A 10,083-nucleotide genomic window follows, 5' to 3' on the forward strand; every position below is an offset into this window, starting at 1 on the left:
GGATTTTCTAAGGTTTTCTAGGTTTTTTCTAGGGTTTTCTAGGGTTTTTTAGGGTTTTCTAGGGTTTTCTACGCTTTTCTAGGATTTTTTAGGGTTTTTCGAGGGTTTTCTAGGGTTTTTAGTATTTTTCTAGGGTTTTCTAGGATTTTCTATGGTTTTTGAGGGTTTTTGTAAGGTTTTCTACGCTTTTCTAGGATTTTCTAGGGTTTTTCTAGGGTTTTCAAGGGTTTTCTAGGGTTTTCGAGAGTTTTTTTGGGTTTTTCTAGTATTTTCTAGGATTTTCGAGAGTTTTTTATGGTTTTCTACGGTTTTCGAGGGTTTTTCTAGGATTTTCTAAGGTTTTCTAGGGTTTTTCTAGGGTTTTCTAGGATTTTTTTATGGTTTTTTAGGGTTTTCTACGCTTTTCTAGGATTTTCTGGGGTTTTTCTAGGGTTTTCTTGTGATTTCTACGCTTTTCTAGGATTTTCTAGGGTTTTTCTAGGGTTTTCTAGGGTTTTCTAGGGTTTTTCAGGGTTTTCTAGAGTTTTCTACGCTTTTCTAGGATTTACTAGGGTTTTTCTAGGGTTTTCTAGGTTTTTTAGGGTTTTTTCTAGGATTTTCTAGGGTTTTTGAGGGTTTTTCTAGGGTTTTCTAGGATTTTCAGGGGTTTTTCTAGGGTTTTTTATGGTTTTTCTAGGGTTTTCAAGGGTTTTTTAGGGTTTTCTATGGTTTTCGAGGGTTTTCTAAAATTTTCTAGGATTTTCTAGGATTTTCTAAGGTTTTCGAGGGGTTTTTCTAGGGTTTTTTAGGGTTTTCTAGGTTTTTCTAGGTTTTTTCTAGGGTTTTCTAGGTTTTTTCTAGTATTTTCTAAGATTTTCGAGAGTTTTTTATGGTTATCTATGGTTTTCGAGGGTTTTTAGGGTTTTTCTAGTATTTTCTAGGATTTTCGAGAGTTTTTCTAGTATTTTCTACGGTTTTCGAGGATTTTTCTAGGATTTTCTAAGGTTTTCTAGGGTTTTTCTGGGGTTTTCTAGGGTTTTTTAGGGTTTTCTAGGGTTTTCTACGGTTTTCTATGCTTTTCTAGGATTTTCAAGGATTTTTCTAGGGTTTTTCTAGGGTTTTCTACGCTTTTCTAGGATTTTCTAGGGTTTTTCTAGGGTTTTCTAGGGTTTTTCACGGTTTTCTAGGGTTTTTTACGCTTTTCTAGGAGTTTCTAGTATTTTTCTACGGTTTTCTAGGTTTTTTAGGGTTTTTCTAGTGTTTTCTAAGATTTTCTAGAATTTTTGAGGGTTTTTCTAGTGTTTTCTAGGATTTTCTAGGGTTTTTCTAGGGTTTTCGAGGGTTTTTTAGGGTTTTTCTAGGATTTTCAAGAGTTTTTTAGGGTTTTCTATGGTTTTCGAAGGTTTTCTAGAGTTTTTCAGGGGTTTTTCTAGGGTTTTCTAGGTTTTTCTAGGTTTTTTCTAGGGTTTTCTAGGTTTTTTCTAGTATTTTCTAAGATTTTTGAGAGTTTTTTATGGTTTTCTATGGTTTTCGAGGGTTTTTCTAGGATTTTTCTAAGATTTTCTAGAGTTTTTCTAGGGTTTTCTAGGGTTTTTTAGGGTTTTCTAGGGTTTTCGAGAGTTTTTTTATGGTTTTTTATGGTTTTCGAGGTTCTTTCTAGAATTTTTTAAGGTTTTCTAGGGTTTTTCTAGGGTTTTCTAGGATTTTTTAGGGTTTTCTAGAGTTTTCTGGGGTTTTCTACGCTTTTCTAGGATTTTCTAGGGTTTTCTAGGGTTTTTAGGGTTTGTCTAGGGTTTTCTAGGATTTTCTACGGTTTTTTATGGTTTTTGTATGGTTTTCTAGGGTTTTCTAAGATTTTCTACGCTTTTTTAGAATTTTCTAAGATTTTCTATACTTTTCTAGGATTTTCTAGGGTTTTCTAGGGTTTTCTTGGGTTTTCTACGCTTTTCTAGGATTTTCTAGGATTTTTCTAGGGTTTTCTAGGGTTTTTCAGGGTTTTCTAGGGTTTTCTATGCTTTTCCATGATTTTCTAGGGTTTTTCTAGGGTTTTCTACGGTTTTCTAGGTTTTTTAGGGTTTTTTCTAGGGTTTTCTAGGATTTTCTAGGGTTTTTGAGGGTTTTTCTAGGGTTTTCAAGGGTTTTCTATAGTTTTTGAGGGTTTTCTAGGATTTTCTAGGGTTTTCTAGGATTATCTAGAGTTTTCGAGGGGTTTTTCTAGGGTTTTCTAGGTTTTTTCTAGTATTATCTAAGATTTTCGAGAGTTTTTTATGGTTTTCTATGATTTTTGAGGGTTTTTCTAGGATTTTCTAAGGTTTTCTAGGGTTTTTCTAGGGTATTCTAGGGTTTTTTAGGGTTTTCTAAGCTTTTCTAGGATTTTCTAAGGTTTTTCTAGGGTTTTCAACGGTTTTCTAGGGTTTTTCTAGGGTTTTCTATGGTTTTTCATGATTTTCTAGGGTTTTCTACACTTTTCTAGGATTTTCTTGGGTTTTCTACGGTTTTCTAGGTTTTTTTGGTTTTTCTAGGGTTTTCTAGGATTTTCTAGGGTTTTTGAGGGTTTTTCTAGTGTTTTCTAGGATTTTCTAGGGTTTTTCTAGGGTTTTCGAGGGTTTTTTAGGGTTTTCTAGGGTTTTCAAGGGTTTTTTAGGGTTTTCAATGGTATTCGAGGGTTTTCTATGATTCTCTAGGGTTTTCTAGAGTTTTCTAGGATTTTCTAGGGTTTTCTAGGGTTTTCTAGGTTTTTCTAGGTTTTTTCTAGGGTTTTCTAGGTTTTTTTAGAATTTTCTAAGATTTTCGAGAGTTTTTTATGGTTTTCTATGGTTTTCAAGGGTTTTTCTAGGATTTTCTAAGGTTTTCTGGGGTTTTTCTAGGGTTTTCTACGCTTTTCTAGGATTTTCTAGGGTTTTTCTAGGGTTTTCAAGGGTTTTCGAGGGTTTTTTAGGGTTTTTCTAGTATTTTTCTAGGATTTTCGAGAGTTTTTTATGGTTTTCTATGGTTTTCGAGGTTTTTTCTAGGATTTTCTAAGGTTTTCTAGGGTTTTTCTAGGATTTTCTAGGGTTTTTTAGGGTTTTCTATGGTTTTCTGGGATTTTCTACGCTTTTCTAGTATTTTCTAGGGTTTTCTAGAGTTTTTTGGGTTTTTCTTGGGTTTTCAAGGATTTTCTAGGGTTTTTGAGGGTTTTCTAGGGTTTTCTACGCTTGTCTAGGATTTTCTAGGGTTTTTCTAGGGTTTTCAAGGGTTTTCTAGGGTTTTCGAAGGTTTTTAGGGTTTTTCTAGTATTTTCTAGGATTTTCGAGAGTTTTTTATAGTTTTCTACGGTTTTCGAGGATTTTTCTAGGATTTTCTAAGGTTTTCTAGGTTTTTCTAGGATTTTCTAGGGTTTTTTAGGGTTTTCTAGGGTTTTCTAGGATTTTCTACGCTTTTCTAGGATTTTCTAGGGTTTTTTTAGTGTTTTGTAGGGTTTTTCACAGTTTTCTAGGGTTTTCTACGCTTTTCTAGGATTTTCTACGGTTTTTCTAGAATTTTCTAGGTTTTTTTAGGGTTTTTCTAAGGTTTTCTAAGATTTTCAAGGATTTTTGAGGGTTTTTCTAGTGTTTTCTAGGATTTTCTAGGGTTTTCGAGGGTTTTTTAGGGTTTTTCTAGGGTTTTCAAGGGTTTTTTAGGGTTTTCTATGGTTTTCGAGGGTTTTCTAGGATTTTCTAGGGTTTTTGAGGGGTTTTTCTAGTGTTTTCTAGGTTTTTCTAGGTTTTTTTCTAGGGTTTTCTAGGTTTTTTCTAGTATTTTCTAAGATTTTCGAGAGCTTTTTTATGATTTTCTATGATTTTCGAGGGTTTTTCTAGGATTTTCTAAGGTTTTCTAGGGTTTTTCTAGGTTTTCTAGGGTTTTTAGGGCTTTCTAGGGTTTTCGAGAGTTTTTTATGGTTTTCTATGGTTTTCTAGGTTTTTTCTAGTATTTTCTAAGGATTTTCTAGGGTTTTCTAGGGTTTTTTAGGGTTTTCTAGGGTTTTCTGGGGTTTTCTACGCTTTTCTAGGATTTTCGAGGGTTTTTCTAGGGTTTTCTAGGGTTTGTCTAGGATTTTCTACGGTTTTTGAGGGGTTTTGTAGGGTTTTCTAGGGTTTTCTACGCTTTTCTAGAATTTTCTAGGGTTTTTCTAGGGTTTTCAAGGGTTTTCTAGGGTTTTCGAGAGTTTTTTATGGTTTTCTACGGTTTTCGAGGGTTTTTCTAGGATTTTCTAAGGTTTTCTTGGGTTTTTCTTGGGTTTTCTAGGGTTTTCTAGGGTTTTCTACTCTTTTCTAGAATTTTCTAGGGTTTTTCTAGGGTTTTCTAGGGATTTCTAGGGTTTTCTATACTTTTCTAGGATTTTCTAGGGTTTTTCTAGGGTTTTCTAGGGTTTTCTAGGGTTTTTCAGGATTTTCTAGGGTTTTCTACGCTTTTCTAGGATTATCTAGGGTTTTTCTAGGGTTTTCTAGGTTTTTGAGGGTTTTTCTAGAGTTTTCTAGGATTTTCTAGGGTTTTCGAGGGTTTTTTAGGTTTTTTCTAGGGTTTTCAAGGGTTTTTTAGGGTTTTCTAAGGTTTTCGAGGGTTTTCTAGGATTTTCTAGGGTTTTCTAGGGTTTTCGAGGGGTTTTTCTAGGGTTTTTTAGGGTTTTTTAGGCTTTTCTAGGTTTTTTCTAGGGTTTTCTAGGTTTTTTCTAGTATTTTCTAAGATTTTCGAGAGTTTTTTATGGTTTTCTATGGTTTTCGAGGGTTTTTAGGGTTTTTCTAGTATTTTCTAGGATTTTGGAGAGTTTTTTATGGTTTTCTACAGTTTTCGAGGCTTTTTCTAGGATTTTCTAAGGTTTTCTAGGGTTTTTCTAGGGTTTTCTAGGGTTTTTCTAGGGTTTTCTAGGGTTTTTTAGGGTTTTCTAGGGTTTTCTATGGTTTTGTATACTTTTCTAGGATTTTCTAGGGTTTTTCTAGGGTTTTTCTAGGGTTTTCTAGGGTTTTTTACGCTTTTCTATGATTTTCTAGGGTTTTTCTAGGGTTTTCTAGGGTTTTTCACGGTTTTCTAGGGTTTTCTACGCTTTTCTAGGAGTTTCTAGGGTTTTTCTAGGGTTTTCTACGGTTTTCTAGATTTTTTAGGGTTTTTCTAGTGTTTTCTAAGATTTTCTAGAATTTTTGAGGGTTTTTCTAGTGTTTTCTAGGATTTTCTAAGGTTTTTCTAGGGTTTTTTAGGGTTTTTCAAGGGTTTTCAAGAGTTTTTTAGGGTTTTCTATGGTTTTCGAGGGTTTTCTAGGGTTTTTGAGGGATTTTTCTAGGGTTTTCTAGGTTTTCTAGGTTTTTTTCTAGAGTTTTCTAGGTTTTTTCTAGTATTTTCTAAGATTTTCGACAGTTTTTTATGGTTTTCTATGGTTTTCGAGGGTTTTTCTAGGATTTTCTAAGGTTTTCTAGGGTTTTTCTAGGGTTTTCTAGGGTTTTTTAGGGTTTTCTAGGGTTTTCGAGAGTTTTTTTTATGGTTTTCTATGGTTTTCGAGGTTCTTTCTAGGATTTTCTAAGGTTTTCTAGGGTTTTTCTAGGGTTTTCTAGGATTTTTTAGGGTTTTCTATATTTTTCTGGGGTTTTTTTACGCTTTTCTAGGATTTTCTAGGGTTTTTCTAGGATTTTCTAGGGTTTTTAGGGTTTGTATAGGGTTTTCTAGGATTTTCTACGGTTTTTGATGATTTTTGTAGGGTTTTCTAGGGTTTTCTAAGATTTTCTACGCTTTTCTAGAATTTTCTAAGATTTTCTATACTTTTCTAGGATTTTCTAGGGTTTTCTAGAGTTTTCTTGGGTTTTCTACGCTTTTCTAGGATTTTCTAGGGTTTTTCTAGGGTTTTCTAGGGGTTTTCAGGGTTTTCTAGGGTTTTCTACGCTTTTCCATGATTTTCTAGGGTTTTTCTAGGGTTTTCTACGATTTTCTAGGTTTTTTAGGGTTTTTTCTAGGGTTTTCTAGGATTTTCTAGGGTTTTTGAGGGTTTTTCTAGGGTTTTCTAGGATTTTCTAGTGTTTTTCTAGGGTTTTCGAGGGTTTTTCTAGGGTTTTCAAGGGTTTTAGGGTTTTCTATAGTGTTTGAGGGTTTTCTAGGATTTTCTAGGGTTTTCTAGGATTATCTAGGGTTTTCGAGGGGTTTTTCTAGGGTTTTCTAGGTTTTTTCTAGGGTTTTCTAGGTTTTTTCTAGTATTTTCTAAGATTTTCGAGAGTTTTTTATGGTTTTCTATGATTTTTGTGGATTTTTCTAGGATTTTCTAAGGTTTTCTAGGGTTTTTCTAGGCTATTCTAGGGTTTTTTAGGGTTTTCTAGGGTTTTCTAAGCTTTTCTAGGATTTTCTAGGGTTTTTCTAGGGTTTTCTAGGGTTCTTCTAGGGTTTTCTAGGGTGTTTCATGATTTTCTAGGGTTTTCTACACTTTTCTAGGATTTTCTAGGGTTTTTCTAGGGTTTTCTAGGTTTTTTTGTTTTTCTAGGATTTTCTAGGGTTTTTGAGGGTTTTTCTAGTATTTTCTAGGATTTTCTAGGGTTTTTCTAGGGTTTTTGAGGGTTTTTTAGGGTTTTCTATGGTTTTCAAGAGTTTTTTAGGGTTTTCAATGGTTTTCGAGGGTTTTCTATGATTCTCTAGGGTTTTCTAGGATTTTCTAGGGTTTTCGAGGGATTTTTCTAGGGTTTTCTAGGTTTTTCTAGGTTTTTTCTAGGGTTTTCTAGGTTTTTTTAGAATTTTCTAAGATTTTCGAGAGTTTTTTATGGTTTTCTATGGTTTTCGAGGGTTTTTCTAGGATTTTCTAAGGTTTTCTGGGGTTTTTCTAGGGTTTTCTACGCTTTTCTAGGATTTTCAAGGGTTTTTCTAGGGTTTTCAAGGATTTTCGAGGGTTTTTTAGGGTTTTTCTAGTATTTTCTAGGATTTTCGAGAGTTTTTTATGGTTTTCTATGGTTTTCGAGGTTTTTTCTAGGATTTTCTAAGGTTTTCTAGGTTTTTCTAGGGTTTTCTAGGGTTTTTTAGGGTTTTCTGGAATTTTCTACGCTTTTCTAGGATTTTCTAGGGTTTTCTAGAGTTTTTTGGGTTTTTCTAGGGTTTTCTAGGATTTTCTAGGGTTTTTGAGGGTTTTCTAGTGTTTTCTACGCTTGTCTAGGTTTTTCTAGGGTTTTCAAGGGTTTTCTAGGGTTTTCGAAGGTTTTTAGGGTTTTTCTAGTATTTCTAGGATTTTCGAGAGTTTTTTATGGTTTTCTACGGTTTTCGAGGATTTTTCTAGGATTTTCTAAGGTTTTCTAGGATTTTTCATGATTTTCTAGGGTTTTTTAGGGTTTTCTAGGGTTTTCTGGGGTTTTCTACGCTTTTCTAGGATTTTCTAGGGTTTTTCGAGGGTTTTCTAGGATTTTTAGTGTTTTTCTAGGTTTTTTAGGATCTTCTACGGTTTTTGATGGTTTTTCTAGGGTTTTCTAGGGTTTTCTAAGATTTTCTACGCTTTTCTAGAATTTTCTATGGTTTTTCTAGGGTTTTCAAGGGTTTTTCTAGGGTTTTCAAGGATTTTCTAGGGTTTTTTTAGTGTTTTGTAGGGTTTTTCACAATTTTCTAGGGTTTTCTACGCTTTTCTAGGATTTTCTACGGTTTTTCTAGGGTTTTCTACGATTTTCTAGGTTTTTTAGGGTTTTTCTAGGGTTTTCTAGGATTTTCAAGGATTTTTTAGGGTTTTTCTAGTGTTTTCTAGGATTTTCTAGGGTTTTCGAGGGTTTTTTAGGGTTTTTCTAGGGTTTTCAAGGGTTTTTTATGGTTTTCTATGGTTTTCGAGGATTTTCTAGGGTTTTCGAGGGGTTTTTCTAGGGTTTTCTAGGTTTTTCTAGATTTTTTCTAGGGTTTTCTAGGCTTTTTCTAGTATTTTCTAAGATTTTCGAGAGTTTTTTATGGTTTTCGAGGGTTTTTCTAGGATTTTCTAAGGTTTTCTAGGGTTTTTCTAGCGTTTTTTTAGGGTTTTCTAGGGTTTTCTACGCTTTTCTAGGATTTTCTAGTGTTTTTCTAGGTTTTCAAGGGTTTTCTAGGGTTTTCGAGGGTTTTTTATGGTTTTTCTAGTATTTTCTAGGATTTTCGAGAGTTTTTTATGGTTTTCTATGGTTTTCGAGGTTTTTTCTAGGATTTTCTAAGGTTTTCTAAGGTTTTTCTAGGGTTTTCTAGGATTTTTTAGGGTTTTCTAGGATTTTCTGGGATTTTCTACGCTTTTCTAGGATTTTCTAGGGTTTTTCGAGGGTTTTCTGGGATTTTTAGTGTTTTTCTAGGGTTTTCTAGGGTTTTTCTTGGGTTTTCAAGGGTTTTCTAGGGTTTTCAAGGGTTTTTAGGGTTTTTCTAGTATTTTCTAGGATTTTCAAGAGTTTTTTATGGTTTTCTATGGTTTTCGAGGGTTTTCTTAGGATTTTCTAAGGTTTTCTAGGGTTTTTCTAGGGTTTTCTAGGGTTTTTAGGGTTTTCTATGGTTTTCTAGGATTTTCTAGGGTTTTCTAGGATTTTTCTAGGGTTTTCTAGGGTTTTCTATACTTTTCTAGGATTTTCTAGGGTTTTTCTAGGGTTTTCTAGGGTTTTTCATGATTTTCTAGGGTTTTCTACACTTTTCTAGGATTTTCTAGGGTTTTCTACGGTTTTCTAGGTTTTTTAGGATTTTTCTAGGGTTTTCGAGGGTTTTTTAGAGTTTTCTAGGGTTTTCAAGGGTTTTTTAGGGTTTTCAATGGTTTTCAAGGGTTTTCTATGATTTTCTAGGGTTTCTAGGATTTTCTAGGGTTTTCGAGGGGTTTTTCTAGGGTTTTCTAGGGTTTTCTAGGTTTTTCTAGGTTTTTTCTAGGGTTTTCTAGGTTTTTTTAGAATTTTCTAAGATTTTCGAGAGTTTTTTATGGTTTTCTATGGTTTTCGAGGGTTTTTCTAGGATTTTCTAAGGTTTTCTGGGGTTTTTCTAGGGTTTTCTAGGGTTTTCTACGCTTTTCTAGGATTTTCTAGGATTTTTCTAGGGTTTTCAAGGGTTTTCGAGGGTTTTTTAGGGTTTTTCTAGTATTTTCTAGGATTTTCGAGAGTTTTTTATGGTTTTCTATGGTTTTCGAGGTTTTTTCTAGGATTTTCTAAGGTTTTCTAAGGTTTTTCTAGGGTTTTCTAGGGTTTTTAGGGTTTTCTAGGGTTTTCTGGGGTTTTCTACGCTTTTCTAGGATTTTCTAGGGTTTTCTAGAGTTTTTTGGGTTTTTCTAGGGTTTTCTAGGATTTTCTAGGGGTTTTGAGGGTTTTTTAGGGTTTTCTAGGATTTTCTAGGATTTTCTAGGGTTTTTCTAGGGTTTTCAAGGGTTTTCTAGGGTTTTCGAAGGTTTTTAGGGTTTTTCTAGTATTTTCTAGGATTTTCGAGAGTTTTTTATGGTTTTCTACGGTTTCCGAGGATTTCTCTAGAATTTTCTAAGGTTTTCTAGATTTTTTTAGGGTTTTCTAGGGTTTTTTAGGGTTTTCTAGGGTTTTCTACGCTTTTCTAGGATTTTCTAGGATTTTTCTAGTGTTTTGTAGGGTTTTTCACAGTTTTCTAGGGTTTTCTACGCTTTTCTAGGAATTTCTACGGTTTTTCTAGGGTTTTCTACGATTTTCTAGGTTTTTTTAGGGGCTTTCTAGGGTTTTCTAGGATTTTCAAGGATTTTTGAGGGTTTTTCTAGTGTTTTCTAGGATTTTCTTGGGTTTTTCAAGGGTTTTCGAGGGTTTTTTAGGGTTTTTCTAGGGTTTTCAAGGGTTTTTTAGGGTTTTCTATGGTTTTCGAGGGTTTTCGAGGGGTTTTTCTAGGGTTTTCTAGGTTTTTTTAGGTTTTTTCTAGTGTTTTCTAGGTTTTTCTAGTATTTTCTAAGATTTTCGAGAGTTTTTTTTATGGTTTTCTATGATTTTCGAGGGTTTTTCTAGGATTTTCTAAGGTTTTCTAGGGTTTTTCTAGGGTTTTCTAGGGTTTTTTAGGGCTTTCTAGGGTTTTCGAGAGTTTTTTATGGTTTTCTATGGTTTTCGAGGTTCTTTCTCGAATTTTCTAAGGTTTTTTAGGGTTTTTCTAGGGTTTTCTACGGTTTTTTAGGGTTTTCTAGGGTTTTCTTGGGTTTTCTACGCT

Source organism: Arachis ipaensis, chromosome B9, assembly GCF_059453495.1.
Source record: "Arachis ipaensis isolate K30076 ecotype BB chromosome B9, ASM5945349v1, whole genome shotgun sequence".
Taxonomy (NCBI): domain Eukaryota; kingdom Viridiplantae; phylum Streptophyta; class Magnoliopsida; order Fabales; family Fabaceae; genus Arachis; species Arachis ipaensis.